Source organism: Ictidomys tridecemlineatus, unplaced genomic scaffold (genome assembly GCF_052094955.1).
Source record: "Ictidomys tridecemlineatus isolate mIctTri1 unplaced genomic scaffold, mIctTri1.hap1 Scaffold_91, whole genome shotgun sequence".
In the NCBI taxonomy this organism is placed as follows: domain Eukaryota; kingdom Metazoa; phylum Chordata; class Mammalia; order Rodentia; family Sciuridae; genus Ictidomys; species Ictidomys tridecemlineatus.
Window position 1 is genome coordinate 159345 of NW_027526141.1, and position 17843 is coordinate 177187.

Genomic DNA, 17843 nt, shown 5'->3' on the forward strand with positions numbered 1-17843 from the left:
TCTGTGTCTGAGTATTTTGTGGATTTGCAAGTAGTGTTAGAGTATTCTAAGACAGTGTTATCGTTGAATGATGAACCAAAAAAACCCACCAAGATAAGCACATCCTGAGTCACCTCATACACAGTGTGACACATGCTCTTGGTCCCTACAACATCAGCACTAGCATGTGTAAATGTGTTAATGATTATCAGGCACTAGTCTGTATGAGTGTCATGGTATTGGCCTAACGAGGGAAGAGCAATACACTCAGCATGTAGAGGGTGTATGGGTGCTGTAAGCTGGCCAACCATGTGCATCAACTGAGTTTGAGTTTCTGAGTTCTTCAAACAGGGAAGCTTTGACTCCTGAATCAAGCCAGCACTTGGAACACAGTAAAGAGAATCAATCAAAAGGATCTCTGCCAAGAGTAGAGATTTAGTTTCAGCAAAATAAAATCTTGTAATTAATATTTTAACTGGAATTGTATAGATCCTAATTTTGCTTGGACTTAATCTGGCAACTTCCTTTGGTTTATTGCATATCTGTGATATAGGCAAGAGCAATTTATATGTTTTGTGTTTGTGTGCACCTACGTGGTAACATATTTAAGCCACATTATTGGAACACTTTTTCCTTTAAGAAGAGCAAGCACGTTGTTCAGGTTTGAGAAACACTGCGCTCCAGGACTTCCTAAGGTCCCCCAAGCACTTGTTTTCTTTCTAGAGCTCTGTTTAAACATTTCCGTTATATCCCAAATCTCCTAAGTCTTTTTGGTCATATCTCCCTGTGCTGAGGACACCAGGCAAGCTCTTTAACATGCCCTTGGATGCCCTGTGGGATCTGTCCCAAACTTCTTCATTCCTCATGTAGAATGTCCTTCGGTCACTGCAGGCCCCACCCTATGCCTCCACTATTGCTACTGACCTTCCTTTACTCCTCTGGGCCTTCAGGTCTGGTGAAATCAGTTGTTCAGAGGCTCCTTACTCAACAGATGGAAAAAGTAGGCCCTCCTCTTAGAATGTCCCATCCTTCACTGAAACTTCAATTATTAGTGAGAGTATTCAACTGTGCCTGTCAACTTCACCCAGGCAGGGTCTCTAGGACTAAACTGTATTCTGCTGGACACACTGTGCCCATCACATTGCAAGTGTTCAACCTACCTGCTCTCTGCACACTGAAAATGATCAACAGCCACCCAGATGCCTGATTATCCAAACACAGTTGGCTGCCCACAGCTCTGGGATCAGAGCACAAGCAGCACTGAGAGAAGGCTCTCTAAAAGCCAATGACCAGAGCACAGACCAAACTAGGTCCAGGGGAAGTCTAGCTACTAGTTCTGTGACTTTGGCAGTTACTTAAACTGAGACTGTCTTTATACTGTACCTCATTACACTGTAAGATAGGGATAACACTACTAACTACAGTAAGCTGAAATGCCCCGCAACCCTGCAAAGCCCAAATTCTAATCAATACAACCGTAAATGTTATGGCAAAAGGGATTTTGCAAATGATGGAATTAAGGATCTTGATATGGGGAGATTCCTCTGGATACTCTGAGTGGGTCCACTGTAATCACGAGGGCCTTATGAGAGAGGTGGTAGTCAGCCAAGGAAGGCAATAAGATAACTGAAGCAGAAGTCAGAGTCATGCTCCCTAAAGATTGAGAAGACAAGGAAACATGTTCTCCCCTGAAAACTCCAAAAGGAATGCAGCTGTGCAGACAGCTTGAATTTGGGCCTTCTGACCTCTAGGACTACAGTTAACTTATGCTGTTTTAAACCACTGTGTTTGTGCCAGTTTACTGTGACAATGATAGAAAGTTAACACACCCATCCTTGTTGAACATTTGTGAGCATTACATTTGCTAACATGCACATGCTTAAGAGAATCTAACATTTAGTAAGTTCTCTACAAGTATCCACCCACATGATTTTTAGTTTTGCTTCATCCTTAGATGGTGGCCAAAGTGATCTTTTTTCTAAAACATACTATCTCATCACAATCCCCCGTCTGAGAATCCCACAGGGCTCCCCACAGCCAGCACGAATTTTGACCTAGCTCCTTCTCACATGGCAGTGGGATGGGAGGGGGGATCCCACACTGCTCCCCCCAGGACCACCACACATGTCCAACCATGCAGAACCATGTCTTGTCTACTAACTCCTGACTTCCCCCTCTAAAACATGAACTTCATAAAATAAGGGGCTATCTCTGGGACCTGGGCACCCAGAACAGGTTTTGGCACACAGGTGCCCTCAGCTCATGTTTGTCTGGTAAATGAATGAGTCCCACCCTGCTTCAGGTGGCCCTGGACTAGACTATTCCCTGCCTCTCAGGCATCACCGTAAGGGCCCACTGGCTTGACACAAGGCTCCATCTGCATCTCCATCCTGCTGTAACCACTGAAATTCTCTGGGTGCCTGGAAAGTCAGGTTTCCTCACTTCCAGACACTACTGTCTCTGCCATATACCCTCCCTCATTCCTTCCCCTGGCTAATACCTCCTAGCACTCAGGTCTCTCCTGGAAGCTCCTTGAGGGTGAGAATTCTCTATCTCATCTCCTGCAGCTCTTCTAGGACCTATCAGGGCAAGGCATCTGCTACTTAAGAAAGCTGTCACGGACCCTCATGCTTCCTGGCCCCAGGCTCACTGCTCTTGAATCCTGGCTTGGGGCTTGGCTCCAAACTGGGGAGGGTCTGTGAGTGTTCCTGGCCTTGACTCCTGCCCATCTCCTGATCTGCAGCTCTGCCAGCCCCATGAGAATTAGTCACACCTTGACTCATGGTCCCACTATCTAGACCCCAGTTCCCAGTGAGCCCAGCACTTTCTCCAGCTGTCTCAAATCAGTATCCATCACTTCTGCTAGTGGGAGTGCATAGGAGTCACAGGGTCACTCAATCAAACAAGCATAATGATGGCATTCCTGAGTTCTCTTTCACTTGAATATGCCAAAATGTGTGTGGAACTATAACAAAATTATTTCTTAATAAAGGCACTGCAAAGAAAGGAGAGGGTGTGTGTGGAGTACCTCCTTCTGGACAGACAGATTCCTGCAAGCTAACCAGTGTTCTCCAAACTGTTAGTCTGATACATGCATTAGTGATAAAACAAATTTACTGCTTCTTTCCCTTTTCAGTGCTGGGGATGGGACCCAGGACCTCATACACACCAGGCAAAAGCTCTACAACTGAGACACATCCCCAGCTCCAAATTTTAGTGTTTTCACATTGTGTAACTTCTTCCAGAGTACAATGGGCATTTCCAGAATTTTAGTTTTATTTTTTTACATATATATGGGTGATGTAGGGTGTGACTCATTCATTCACAGACAAATGAGCCGAAAATGAATATGTTTCTAAGGGCTAAAGTCTAAATATTTCTGAAAAATTCTTAGCTAGGTTAACCCTTATTTTCTAATCACTTTTTTCTTTCTATAACAAAGACTCCTCCACATTACTTTTACCCTGTAAGTTGTTCCCTGGTTTATGCCTATTGGAACTCTACGCATTAAGATGCTAAAAGAATGATAGAGAACCAACCAGTGGGCCTGAGCCAAGGGCCTCTCCTGGTAGTTACACAAACTTCGGGATCAGCTGAGGACGGTGACTGAGCTGCTGAAACCTTAAAGCTCTACATCCCTTGCCAGGTCCTGGGCTCCTCCCCACTTCTAAACTGAGGGTTCGTGGGCTACCCACACTGGTGCAGCTCAGAGGGACCTGGCCACCTCTGCTGGCTGGGCCAGGCCACTCAGAAAGGGGCAGGGCTGTCTGGAGAAGGTCGCTGACCCTGTATCCCACTTCCTGTTTGCACTCTCTGACCCATCCTGGGCCGGCCTTGAAGAAGGCAGACCCAATAGATAACCACATTCGCGGTGGTTATTCGGATCTGGAGCGAGGATCCCTGGAGGCCTGAGCACGCGCAGCGCTAGCAGGCTGGAGGTCAGAGCCCGGGTGCGGGGATGTGGTCCAGCCCCGGCCACCACGTGTGCGCTGGATCACTGGGCGCTCACCGCCACGCTTACCTGAAAGTCGTGGTCAGTGTCCTTCACTGGCTGCACGTGATGTCCCCGGTGCGGGGGTCGGTCTGGCATGAGTAGCAAGCAGCTCCTTGTCTTCCAGGCAGAAGAGACTCAACTGGCCGCGGCGCAAGCGGCAGAGGCACAGGGAAGAGGGGCCTGTCCAGCGCGCGTCCTCGGCCTCCTCGCGCAGCAGCTTCTCCACCAGGTTGTTCAGGGTGTGGTTGGTGCGCAAGTTGGCGGGCGACGCCCGGTCCCCGCTCACCGGGCATGTGAGCGCCATTTGCACTTCCCTTAGCGGCTCATGCACCCACTGCAGAAGTTGTGGCCACAGTGCAGTGTCACCGCATTGCAGAAGGGGTCGCAGCAGACGGCGCAGAGCAGCTCCTCTTTGAAGGAGCCGGAAGGCGCGGGGGAAGCGGCGGGTCCGGGCTCCATGACCCATGAGCTGCGAGCTCCAGCATCCGTAACTTTGGCTTGCGTCCCTCCCAAACCGCTAAGCGGCCGACTGCGAGTGAACACCTCTCACAGCGGTGAACGGCAGCGGCGCTGGCCAATCGCTAGTGATCGGCTGGTTCCGCCCCACTTCCTGTTTGCGCGAGCTGGCTGTAGCCGCCTTCTGCCTAAGGGCACCTCCACCAGCCGCTCAGTGGCGCCCTGGTGTCACTGGACGCCTGCGTCCTTATTGAAGTGGGAAATGAAGTCTAGGAAGCCCTTCCTTAACTGAGTCCCGGAAACCTCTGGCCCGGGACATGGGAGACATCCAGGATCCTGACTTGGTTCCCAAGTCGTGGCTGGGTCTTAAAGCAGCTTCGGTGGGCTAGCGCTTAGAGTGTCGGTGCCTTCGTAAAGGCTTGTCACTCAAGCCATTGTCCATCACTTCTTTTGGCCAGTCTTCTGGCCTGGAGGAAACAGGAGAGGAGAGCGGGTGGTGGGAAGGCCTCTGAGAAGACAGAAGACGCGGTTCTTGTCCCGGGGTTGAATGAGTCTAGTGTTTCAGGATGTGTTTGCTTGTGAGGAAAATGACTGTAACCTATCTGGTCCCTATGAAATGTGAGGCTGAAAGTGAGATAAGGGTGGAGCGTGCTCCTGACATCAAGCAGGTCTCCATTAAAGCAAAGGAATAAAAGACTTCTTTGAACTAGAATTCAAGCTGAATTCCTGCGAGGTTTGCAGGGCTGAGCCCCTCTGATTCCCCTTTCCTGCATCAGTATGATTATTTTGCAGCTTTCACATGTAGGATACTGTTCACATGCGGTGCTTCCATTCCTGGTTTCTGCTGAGAAACGACTCTTGGTGTTGTACACCTGTATGTCTTGAGAGCAGAGGCACTGTCTCAATTTTCCAAGGATATTTCTATGGTGAGCAACTTTGGAAGGCAGAAATAATTTCTCCTCCAGATAAAGTTCTGGCAGAACTAGTCCCCATTATAGATTCTAGTTTCCTAAATTTGGGAATTTCTCTTCTATAATGCAACCTACTGGGGCCCTCATCACAAAGACTTGTGGGAATTGAGGCTCAGGAAATTGGCCCAGAAACAAAGCTGACTACACTTACTGCTGTTATGAATTGTCCTTTGTCTCTGACCCAGTGGACTCATATTTCCTACCTGCATTCATGAAACTGTATCAAGTTAACTGCTTGAAAGTAGGATAAAATTTCAAACCCTTTACAGTACTAGATAATTTTCTTCCACACTTCTTCAGAATAGCCCTTTTCTCATAGGGAATGCACATCACTAATTTTCATTGCCTTCAGTATTTCTTTTCTTGATCTATATTCACCTGGGGAGCTTTGTAAATGGAGATTCCCAGACCCCATTTCATCCTTCTCACCTCTCTTGGCCAGGAATCTGCATTTTCATTTGATCACCATGTAATTCTCAGGCACACTAAAGTTTGAGAGTCATTGTTCTAGATCTTCTCACCCAACAAATTGTTAGATGTCCAGTGATGGTTACTGGTTCAAAAATGAATATTTAGGGCCTGGGGTTGTGGCTTCATGGTAGAGTGCTCGCCTAGCACATGTGAGGCCCTGGGTTCGATCCTCAGCACCACATAGAAATAAATAAATAAAGATATTGTGTCCAACTAAAAAAAAGGTATTTTTTTAAAAATGAATTTAGAAGCAATATCTAAAGAAAGCCACAAGATGGGGCTGATAATCCTGCACTACATTTACCACAGACTGGAAAATGCTGTCATGTCATTTTCTTTCATTGTGTCCTCTTACCATGTGTCCCACTTGTTCTGTGAAACTATCTATATTGCTATCTGTGGGTTTCATTCTGTTCTTAAATGATTTTTTTTGTTTGATTTCTATTTTTCTCAGATTCTGAGTGGGACCACAAATCAAAACAAAGATGTAGAGTAGAAATTAACATGTATCTTTTTAACAACAATCAAAAGTTAACACTAGAGCAATGAGGTTCGCCAGTCCTTTTGGAAATAGGGAAGGGTTATATTCCAGACTCTAGCACTAGCCAGGGAGGGGCATGACCTAGGGAATATATTTTATTTTTCTGATTTTCTTTTCCTTAACTGTATAAAGAAAGGTAGCATTAATTGCTCCAAGTGTATACCATATCAGACACTGAAACTGTCTAATTCTTTACATAATTTCAGGTAGGAGTGACAAAGATTTTATCTAAAGATCAGAGAAAAGATCTCTAGATAAATTGCAGTGACTATAGCAGTCTGTCACCAACTTTTCTTTCAGTAGAAACACTTCATTCAGAGGTATTTATTAAATTTCATGTCCTCACTATAGTAACTAAACTACTACAGCAATCTACAAAGTTTTCATTGTCTCTACCTTCCCCTACCACATGTCATATCCCAAGCCAGGTACAGCTATATTTCCAAACTCCTTACCATCAGCTTGAAAATCTGTGTAGAGAGCAATATTTTTTAAAGTGTTCTTAGGCTATAGAGAGAAGAGAGACTAATGTTTTCTGTTGCTATAATTGAGTACCACAAACTGGGAAATTTATTAAGAATATAGATTCTTTAGCTCACAGTTCTGGGGGCTGAGAAATCCAAATTCTAGAAGCGTGGTGCCAGCCTGATAAGCAGCCCCTTGCTGCATTTTAACATGGCAGAGGGAAGCAGGGCACACATGCCAGTAATCCCAGTGACTCAGGAAGCTGAGACAGGATTGTGGGTTCAAAGCTAGCCTCAGCAACTCTGCAAGGCCCTAAGCAGCTTAATGAGAACTTGTCTCTCTCACACACACACACACAAAAATTAGGTATGTGGCTCAGTGGTTAAGCATCCTGGGTTCAAAAAAATGTGGCAGAGGACATCACATGGCCTGATAGCTCAGATCTCTTCATCTTATAAAATCCTCATCTAATCTGAATTATCTACCAAAGATGCATCCTCAAATAACATTGGCATATGAATTTAGGAATTAAGTTTCCAACACAGGAAATTTTAGAGGACACATTCAAACAGAGCAGAGAAGAATGTCCTCTTTTATTTTTAAAGCAGTGAACTAGAAAGTGACTACTGCAAATAAAAGGGAGAGATTGATTACATAAACAAAGCAAGCCCTAACTATGCTGCCTACAGGGAGCCCACTTTACACATAACATACAAATAAAAGTACAAGTATGGAAAAAGATATACCATGTTAGTGCCAATCAAAAGAAAGCTAGCATAGCTGTGTGTATTTATAGGACACAGCAGCTTTCAGATTAAAAATTTATTACAAGGATATGGAACCCAGATGCTGAACAGGAAAGATAGTGGCAGGGCTAACAATAGCACCTTCAGGGACAGCCAGCCAGAGCTGCAGACCTAATGGAGCTCTTTCATCTGTTCTCAAGGACATCTTGTTGGCACATTTTAGTCTGAAACTTGGGGAGTAATAGTGATGACTTAGACCTTGGACCTTCTCTGAGGACTACACCATGGAAACATGGAAGATATGGGGCTCCTAGTTGGTCTGAATCAATGCAGGGAGACCTTCCATAATAAATATGAGTGTTTGGGGCTAGGATTGTGGCTCCGTGGTAGAGCGCTCACCTAGCATGTGTGAGGCCCTGGGTTCGATCCTCAGCACCACATAAAAAATTAAAATAAAGATACTGTGTCCAACTACAACTAAAAAAGAAATTTAAAATAAAGCAATATGAGTGTTTAATGTGAATGACAAGGGAAATATCAGCATAATGAACTGCCTGCCTCCAGATCTGGAGATATAGATATCTTTTATTTTACCCATATGTTTTTCATTTCTTGATCATTTATCATCTTTTAAGATATGTACTTATAATATGTGACATGAAATAATTTAATAAGGGGATGGATTATCTCATAACAGAAAATCTGGAGGCAAAAAGGCCCCAGAGTTGGTTATGTCAGTTCCCTGGATTCTTCTCATCTTTCTAGTCTGCCTGTGGCTCTTCATGTTAGAAAAATAATAAAATGATAGCAAGAGCTCCAGGCATCTTATCCTAATATGAACCAATGTTAATAAATTGAATTCACCTATTTCTTCCCAGGTATGTCTCATTTCTAGAGCTAAGAAACCTTTCCTAAAATAATCTAGAAGACTTCCTCTCACACCTTATTGTCCCGATCTAGGTCACATGCCTGCCTCTAAATTCATCAGTGGCAAGGGGAGTCAGACCTGTATGATTAACTTCAAGCTGTCTGGATTGACCCAAGTCACACTGCAGTAAGAAAAGGAATAAAGATATTTAGAAAGGAGATAAAAGACAAGGAAAAAACTATAATTGTATATCTGAAAGTTCTATGGTCAGATTTACTCCCCAAACCTGTATTTTTTCCTCCAGAAAAGAAATTTCTGATAAATATACAAATCTTAAGGTTACTATAAATTCACTCATCTGTGAAAACTGCCCCATTCTGATTAAAGCTGAAGGTCACTACACAATGTATTTTCAGATTAGATAAAGCAAAAGTGGGTATATTTTAAGGCACATCCCACATGTTATCTAAATAAGAGACAATATCAAACTGAAGATCCTGGAAGAAGCCAAGACTACCATGAACATCTTGCAATCCATGATCAAAGTACTGAATTCACCAGACTGAAGTCATTTCCATATACCTTCCCATACCTACTTCTACAAAGTTTCCTGTAGAAGAAGAACCCGGGATCCCCAAAGCACTTCTTACTCTTGAGATAGTCTGCACTCTGCTCTAAGAATGTGTGTCTTTCCCTTTCCCTTTCAAAAAAAGCTCTTCCTCTTTACTAAAACCTGATGTGTCCTTCAATACTTTTAGGTGATGTGTCAAGAACCTAGAAGGTCAGAATAGGCATCTCTGCCCCTAGATAGACCTCTTTGAACCCCCTTATGGTGACAACATGATGAGGGGGTGGTCATTGAAAAGTGTTTACCTACTATGAAAGAGAGTAAAATCACTTTTATGCAGGTTTTAATATTTACTTATGAGGCATTTCCCCTAAAAGCTCATGTGAAAAACAATTCAAAAATTTTCAGATGTGAAATGATTAGATTATGATTGTGACCTAATCAGTGAATTAATCAACTAATATGGATTAACTGAATATTAACTATAGGCAGGTAGGGTGTGACTAGAGGAGGTAGGTCACTGGGAAATGCCTCTGGGGAGTTACATTTATCCTTGGAGTCCTTTCTTTCTGCTCCCTAGTTTATATGTCCTGAGCAGCTTTCCTCCACCATGCCCTTATGCCATGATGTCCTGCTTTATGTTGGGCCCAAAGCTATGGATTCAGCTGACCATGAAGTGAACCTCTGAAACCATGAGCCAAAATAAACTTTCTCCTCTATGTTCTTGTCAGGTCTTTGGTCTCAATAATGAAAAGCTAACTAAAATAGAAATTGGTACCAAGAAGTGCAGTCATTGCTATGACTAACCTGACCATGTGCTTGAGAAGCCTTTGGAACTGGTTTGCAGGTGGGAGAACTTAGAAACATTTTGAGATGCAAGCTAGAGATGCTTTAGAATGTTGTAAATGAAGCTTAATGGGTGATTCTAGTAGAAGCTTAGAATGTTGATAGGACTATATATTCTGGGCTCATGATGTTTCAGAGAAGAGAACACTATTGGAAATTGGGCTGGAAACCATTCATGTTACATTCTGGCAAAAAAAAAACTTGTCTACATTTTTCCCATGTCTTGAGACTTTCTGTAAAGCTGAATTTAAAGGTGATCAACTCATTAATCTGGCAGAGAAAATTCCAAGTGTATCCCAGATCAGACACTGAAACTGTCTAATTCTTTACATAATTTCATGAAGGACTGACAAAGATTTATCTAGAGATCAGGGAAAAGAAATTTTGGTGACTATAACAGTCTGTTACCAACTTTTCTTTCAGTAGAAACACTTCATTCAGAGGTACTTATTAAATTTCGAGTCCTCAGTAGTAGCAAGTCCTTCAGGGGTAGCATAAATATGGCTGTTGGCTTTTAGCCAAGTTACTATGATAATCAGGAACAGAAAGATTAGAAAATATTGCAGTTTGTCCGTGTGAGAAAAATAGGGGCTAATGAAAGTGTGTTTGTTAAAGAGAATATAACCATAAAGAAATACCAAGTACTTTATCCAGAAACAATTGGAAAGGTGGCTTGAGGACATCTCAGGAATTGATAAGACCACTGCCATCTCAGGCTCAAGAGTATAAAAATATAAAATCATTTTGATAAAGACAATGGGTCACCCTGCTTGTAGGAGGGCAGGAAATATTTTCACCATAGTAAGCCACCCAGGCCCTCAGAGGATGCTGCAGCCATGGCTCCTACTTGAAATGATGGTAGGCCTTGGCATCATCCATGTGGTGCTGGTTCTGCAGGAATGCAGGATGCTGGGGTTTAGGGGCTTCTGCTGGGATTTCAAAGGAAGGCCCAGGAAGCCAGTGCCATATCCCTGTAGGCTGCCCCTGAGGGGGTGATGCATTAAGATGTGAGAAGGAAGTCAAAGCTCCATAGAGACCCTCGGGATTCAGAGATACCAGCACACAGGACACCTACTGAGGGAAGCTGCAGGACTGAAGCAGAAACAAGCCAAGAGAAAGGCCATGTGGGCCACTACCAGCAAGGCCGTAAGGTGAAGTTACACAAGCCCTTCAGAGAAACAGTGAAGCACCATGGCCCCAGATGCTTGATGTGGAGTGATAGGACTTGTTTATTCAGCTTTTGTTTAGATTTTGATCTTGCTTAGGTCCCGTTCCTTCCTTCTATACCTCTATTTCTCTCTTGTGGAATGGAGATTATTATGGTTTGGATGTGAGGTGTCCCCCAAAAGCTCATGAGACAATGTGAGAAGGTTCAGAGGACAAATAATTGGGTTATGAGAGCTTTAACCCAGTAAATTGATCCCCTAATGGGATTAGCTGAGTGGTAACTGAAGGCAGGAAAGGTGTGGCTGCAGGTGGTAGGCACCAGGGGTGTAACTTTGGGGTATATATTTTGTATCTGGTGAGTGGAGTCAGAGTCAGTCTCTCTCTCTCTCTCTCTCTCTCTCTCTCTCTCTCTCTCTCTCTCTCTCTCTCTCCCTCTCTCTCTCTCTCTCTCCTCTCTGATCATCATATGAGCTGCTTATCTCTGTCACTCTTCCACCATGATGTCCTGTCTCACCTCGAGCCCCTAGGAATGGAGTTGGCCATCTATAGTCCAAGACCTCTGAATCTGTGAGCCCCCAAATAAACTTTTCCTCCTCTAAAATTATTCTTGTCAGGTTTTATAGTCGCAGAAGCAAAAAACCTAACTAAAACAGAAATGTTTACTCTGTACAACTATATTGGATATATATAATATCCAATTTGCTCTTTTTAGGGGGAAACATCCATGAGTTTGCCTTGAGTCTCAGATAAGATTTTGGATTCGGACTTTGGGTTATTGCTGGAACTCTTAAGACTATGGAGACTCTTGGAAATGGTCTAAATGTGTTTTGCATTGTGAGATGGGCATGAGTTTTGGGGGCTGGGGGTGTAATATTATAATTTTGACATAAGGTATTCCCCAAAAGTTCATGTGTGAGACAAGACAAGAATTTTAAGAGGTGAAATGATTAGATTATGAAAGGTATAACCTAATCAGTGTATTAATCTACTAACACGGATTAACTAGGTGAATACTGCAGGCAGGTAGGTATATCTGGAGGCAGTAGGTCATTGAGTGTATGCCTCTGGGGTTTAAATTTTGTTCCTGGTGAGCACAGCTCTTTGCTTCCTTGGTGTCATATCATATCCTAAGCTGCTCCCCTCGGCCATGCTCTTCTGTCATAATTTTCTGCCTCACCTGGGGCCTACAGCAATGTAAAAACCTAACCATTGACTGAACCTCTGAAACTCTGAGACAAAATAAACATTTCATCCTCTAAGGTGGTCTTGATAGGTTTCTTGGTCACAGTGATGAAAAGGTTGATTAACACATCAGGCAACTACAGGCTCAGGTCAGTTGCCAACGTTTACAAATTGGAAGATTTCACATAAAACATTTATAGTTCTATCTATGCTGTTTTTCATTTTTTAAATTTTTAATTGAGATATAACACAGTAAAAATTTATAATCTTAATCATTTTTAAGTATGTAGTTGGTGGTATTATTTTCTCATTCCATGCAACTGGTCTCCAGAACTTTTCACCTTGCAAAATGTTTCACCAATACCCATTAAGCAAAATGTTTCACCAATACCCATTAACCAAGTCCCCAATTTTCCTTCCCCACAGCACCCAGAAACAACCATTCTACTTTTTGTCTCTAAGAATTTGACTATGTAACTCACATAAGTAGAATCATGTCATTTGTTTTTTTGTGGCTGGTTTATTTCACTTAGTACAATGTCCTCAAAGTTCATCATGCTGTAGTCCCTATTGTTTTATCATAGACTGAATAATATTCCTTTGTATGATATATGACATCAGACTTCCACATGCAGTTTATCCACTCATCTGTTGATGGACACTTGGGTTGCTACACCTTTTGGCTATTGTGATTAATGCTGCTATGTGTTTGGGTGTATAGATGTCTCTTTAGGACCCAGGTTTCAATTATTTTGGGTATATGCCCAGAAGTAGAATTACTAGATCATACAGTAATTCTATTTTTATTTTTTTGAGTAACCACCATCCTGTTTTCCATAGTGAATGACTGCCTTATTTTTCATTCCAATTACTTCACATCCTTGCCAACACATATTACTTTACAGTTTTTTCAATAGTAGCCATCTTTTAATGAGAATAAGGTGATATTTCATTGTGGTTTTGAGTTGCATTTCCCTGGTAATTCTGAACATCTTTTTATATACTTCTTGGCATTTATATATCATATTTAGAGAAATGTCTATTTGAGTGTTTTGCCCATTTTTAAATTGGATTATTTGATTCTTTTACCAGATTTTCAGTATCTTTATTCACAAATCAGTATTATAATGGTCAGTTTGGATGTAACACCTATGATAAAATAATTATGAAAAGTATCATATTTACAATTAAACAATTGTTTTATATAAGTGGATCATGTAACTTTTTTCAGTAACAACTTAGTGGACCTAATTCTACTCTCTAAATGGACCAATTTTATGATTCTCCTGAAAGTATTGAGTTGGGCATAGTTCCTTGGTGTTCCTTTCAAGTGATCAAAGCTTCAGAAAATTCCTAGAAACCAATAATTGGAACTAGACCTCCTTAGGATGGAGTAGAGGTAAGAGTGGGGGGAAAAGACACTAGATATGATGCCAACAGGATGATGCCATCTGCTTGGCTTCAGAGCATTCTGCACTGAGGGTCAATCCAGAGCCTATACATATCCTGTCACCTCTCAAATGCCCAAAACTGTTGTATTTATCAGGAAAAATGAGAGAGGGGGCCCAAGGAAAAATCAGTCCCAACAATCATATGAACACTTCTAAATTTTCAATACCAAGGATTAATTTCTGAAGTATAAGCTTATAACCAGAAGCTGTCCAGTTAGCCATTAACTGGAATGCAAGTACATGATTGCCAAGGAACCTCTGGGCTTACAAAACCATATACATCTTATTTGTCTCTGATTTTAAAATAATCCATTCCCTTGTCAGGTATGCAGGTAAACAGTGGAGAAAGTAGTGCATCTGCAATACCAGCTGGTGCTAAGGATTTCAATGATTCCAAAGATGTGGCCTAGAGAAATTTATTAGGCACCAGATGGGTTCTTTCCTCTAAGCCAACATACCCCCATTTAAGTCACTTTTGAACATCGTTTCAAGCTTATATTATACAAATTCTAGTTGTGGTTGAGGTCAGTCTGCAAAGGTTTCTTGCACACAGGATGTCATCCCATTTTTTTTAGAATTTCAGCAATGTTTTATTGTACTCAGAGCACAAGTCTCTCACTTCCTTGGATAAGTTTATTTTTTAAGTATTTTGTTCTTTTTGATGCTATTGTAAATGAAATTGTTTCCATAATTTGCTTTCCAGATAGTTCATTGTCCACTTTTGCTTTTATTTTAAAAGAAGAAGAAAATCTGGCTCTATCAGCTGACTTTCCAAGATGGCAGCATGTTTTGAGCTCAACAGCAGCTGCTCCTTGTAGGAGGACATTTGTTCTCCAGTTTGCTACAGCTCCTGTCTGGCTAGCTTTTCCTCACATTCCCTGCCTGCCCCCTACAGACCTTTGTGTCTTCTACCCCTTATTTGGATCTTTCACAGCAGTGGGTACACACTGATGCTATCCAGAAGGAAGGAGCTAGAGTGGTGGAACACTCTGGAACAGGGAGGCACCTTGACAACAACATTGTTTTCTTCTTTCTACTCTCAGACCCCCACTCAGCAGTCACTTTGGACAGCAGGTGTTAAGTCTCCCAATCAACAACCATTTCTCTGATGTAGGACACCAGCTGGATGTCCTCTAGTTGAACCCAATATTGCTGCTCACTTCCTGGAGATAAAACCAGATCCTGAAGTTGGGCTCTGGGTCACGCAAGACTGCCCCCACTTCAGATGCCCAGCTGCAAGTCCCAGGTTGTGGTCCATGCCTCTGACTGTAGACCAGGGCTCCTATGATCCTCCTCCATTTGTTCCATTAATTTGCTAGAGGAGCTCACAGGGCCCAGAGAAACACTTGACTTCCACTTTCCCATTTATTGTAAAAGATAATACCAAGAATACAGATAAACAGCCAGATGACAGAGATGTGAAGAGGCACAAAAAAGGGGTGTGGACATTCTAGGCCCTCTTTGGAATGCCACCCTCCAGCACCTCTGTGTGTACAAGTACCTGGAGGCTCTCCGTCTTTTTGAGTATTTAGGGAGCTTCCTAGGCATGATCAATTCCATCAACCAATTACAACGGCCCCAGGTGATCACTTCAACTTTTCTCTCCTATCCAGAGGCTGGGGGAGAGCACCCAATGTCCATCCCTCTATCCTGCCTCAGTCTTTCTGGATATAGCCCCCATCTTGCATTTATTTAGGGGCCTCCTACCACTAGTTGTCTTGTTAGTACACAAAAGACACTTATTACTTTGGAGATTCCAATGTTTTTAGGAGCTATGAGCCAGAACCCCCTGGGGATGCCAAATATGTATTTCTTACTTCACAGTATCACAGATGCAGTTCTGGCTATACAACAGAAAGGTCCCAAATGTAGTACCCTGAGCACGTTAAATGTTTCTCTCCTGTAAAAATTCGCCTAGGTCCAGGTTGTGCACAGGGTGACCATGTGGCTGGGTAGGGACCCAGATCTCATCTCACATCACTCAGCCATTCTCAACATCATAGACCAAGATGGCTGCTCCAGGTTTTCTAGTAAGCTAGAGGTGGAGAAGGTAATATTGGATGGTGTGCCATTCCCTTGAAGGGCAGGATCCTTAGGTTGCATGCATAGTTTATACTCACCAACCACTGTAATGGTACATTTCATCACATGATCACACCTGTGAGGGAGACTGGGAAATGTAGTCCAGATTTGGGGTAGGCTGTGACCTAAAAAAAATTTAAAATTCAATTATAAAAGAGAAGGGAAAGAAAATGGATACTGGGGATTAGCAAGCAGTACTTTCATGGTTGGGATAAAAGGGTTATTTTCAAGTTCAGGATGTGGTTTTGAGTTCTTTATATTGGACTCAATTGTGGCCCATTTTAATAAACTCAGTGGTTTCTGGTTAAACTGGAGATAGACATTCCTTGATTAGGGACTTGAATCATTTTGCCCTTGTCTCCATGAATATGTGCTCTGTGCTTTTCTGTTCAGAACACTTATAACCATAATTTCCTTTTAGAATAAAATTTATTCTAATAGTAAATTTACATTATGTAAATTAAATTGTCTCACCCTCACTGAAGAGGCTCCAGTTACATAGTAACAGCCCCTCCATTGATGGTTTTAGACTCAGCTCTGCACTTTCCTATTTTCATGGCCGTGGATACATTTCCCTTCTCAAAGCCTCCTTTTCCTTTCTGCAAGTAATTCTATTTACCTCAACTATGGTTGTAGAGGTCAACAGAGGATAAATGAAGGTTCTTGGAACACAGTGAACACTCAGTAAGTTTTATCTGTGTTCAGATGTGTGTATAATCTCTCCCACTAACTCTATGCTGTTTAATTCCTATCATTTCTATAAACAATAACTATAGCATTTTTTAGCATTTTCACAGCTATCATTTAATTTGTGCTCTACAATACCTGTGAAATAGGTAGATGTGTTAGTAAGCTTCCCATCAAATGTGACAGAATGCCTGAGAAAACAACTTAGAGGAGGAAAGATTTATTTGGGCTCATGGTTTCAGAGGCTTCAGTCTATGGTCAGCTGGCTCCGTTACTTGGACCTGAAGTGAGGCAGAACATCATGGAAGGAGGGTCTGTTGGGGGAAAGCTGCTCACCTCATGGCAGCTGGGAAGCACAGAAAGGGAGAAGGAGGGGACTGGGGACAAACGTCCTCCTCCAAGGACCCACTCCCTCCATTTAGGTTCCACTTTTTACAGTTTCCACCACCTCCCAGCAGTCCTTTCAGCTAGGAATCCCTTCATGGATTAGAGCATTAATGAGATTCAGGCCCTCACGATCCAATCACTTCCCCAAATTTTCACCCCTGAAGATTGCTGCACTAGAAACTAAGCCTTCAATACAGGAGCCTTTGGGGGACACTTCATATCCAAACCATAATAGTAGAGCAGATAATACTATTCTTCTCATCTTCTATATTAGTAAGTACAGTAGGGCCCCCTTATCCAGGGGGTCATGTTCCAAGATCCCCAGAGGATGCCTGAAACCACAAGTAGTGCTAGACCCTATATAACTTTTCTTCCTATCCATACATATATGATACATATGTGAGAAACTTTAAAATATACATTAGTTAGGTGAGAGATTAACAGTAATAATATAATAGAATAATTATAACAACACTATAAGAAAAGCTTTGAAGGAAAGACTTATGGTCTCTCAGAATATCCAAACATATCCTACTCATGCTTCTTTTATTGATAGTGGGTAACTCACACTGGAAAGTGCAGATAAGGGGGACACTGTGCACAAGCTCAGAGAGATAGATTCAATTGCTCAAGGTTGAAGCCTCTTCCCTCTTGCTGGGTCCTTCCCATGTGCACTATACCTGCTCGACTGGCTGTTACCTTAAACCAATCACAAAGTGGCCCTCTCTCAAACCTCTCCTCAATTTCCCCATGACAGCCAAGCTCTTCACAAGAGTTGCCAGCATGCGCTACCTCCATGTCCTCTTTCTAATTCTCATCAGCCTGCCCCATTTGATTTGTGCCTATGCCTAATTGCTCCTGGATAAAGCCTGACTGGCCTCAAGCTCTCTGTTCCCTCTGACTCTTGCCCTCAACAATCTTATCCATTCCTGTGTTTCCAAATGCCATCCCCAAATTTTGTCACCTATGTAGGCTCCTCTGG

The 17843-nt window shown here is 42.6% G+C and overlaps 1 pseudogene across 1 annotated transcript in view; it reads right to left on the minus strand.

The window, feature by feature from the left end:
* The window catches only part of LOC144374858 (E3 ubiquitin-protein ligase TRIM35-like), a 57934-nt pseudogene extending 53422 nt beyond the window's left edge, over positions 1–4512 (minus strand). Inside the window, exon 1 of the transcript XR_013434125.1 lies at positions 4001–4512. The product of XR_013434125.1 is annotated as an E3 ubiquitin-protein ligase TRIM35-like (transcript). The remainder of the gene's footprint in view (positions 1–4000) is intronic.
* Between the last annotated feature and the right edge of the window lie 13331 nt (positions 4513–17843).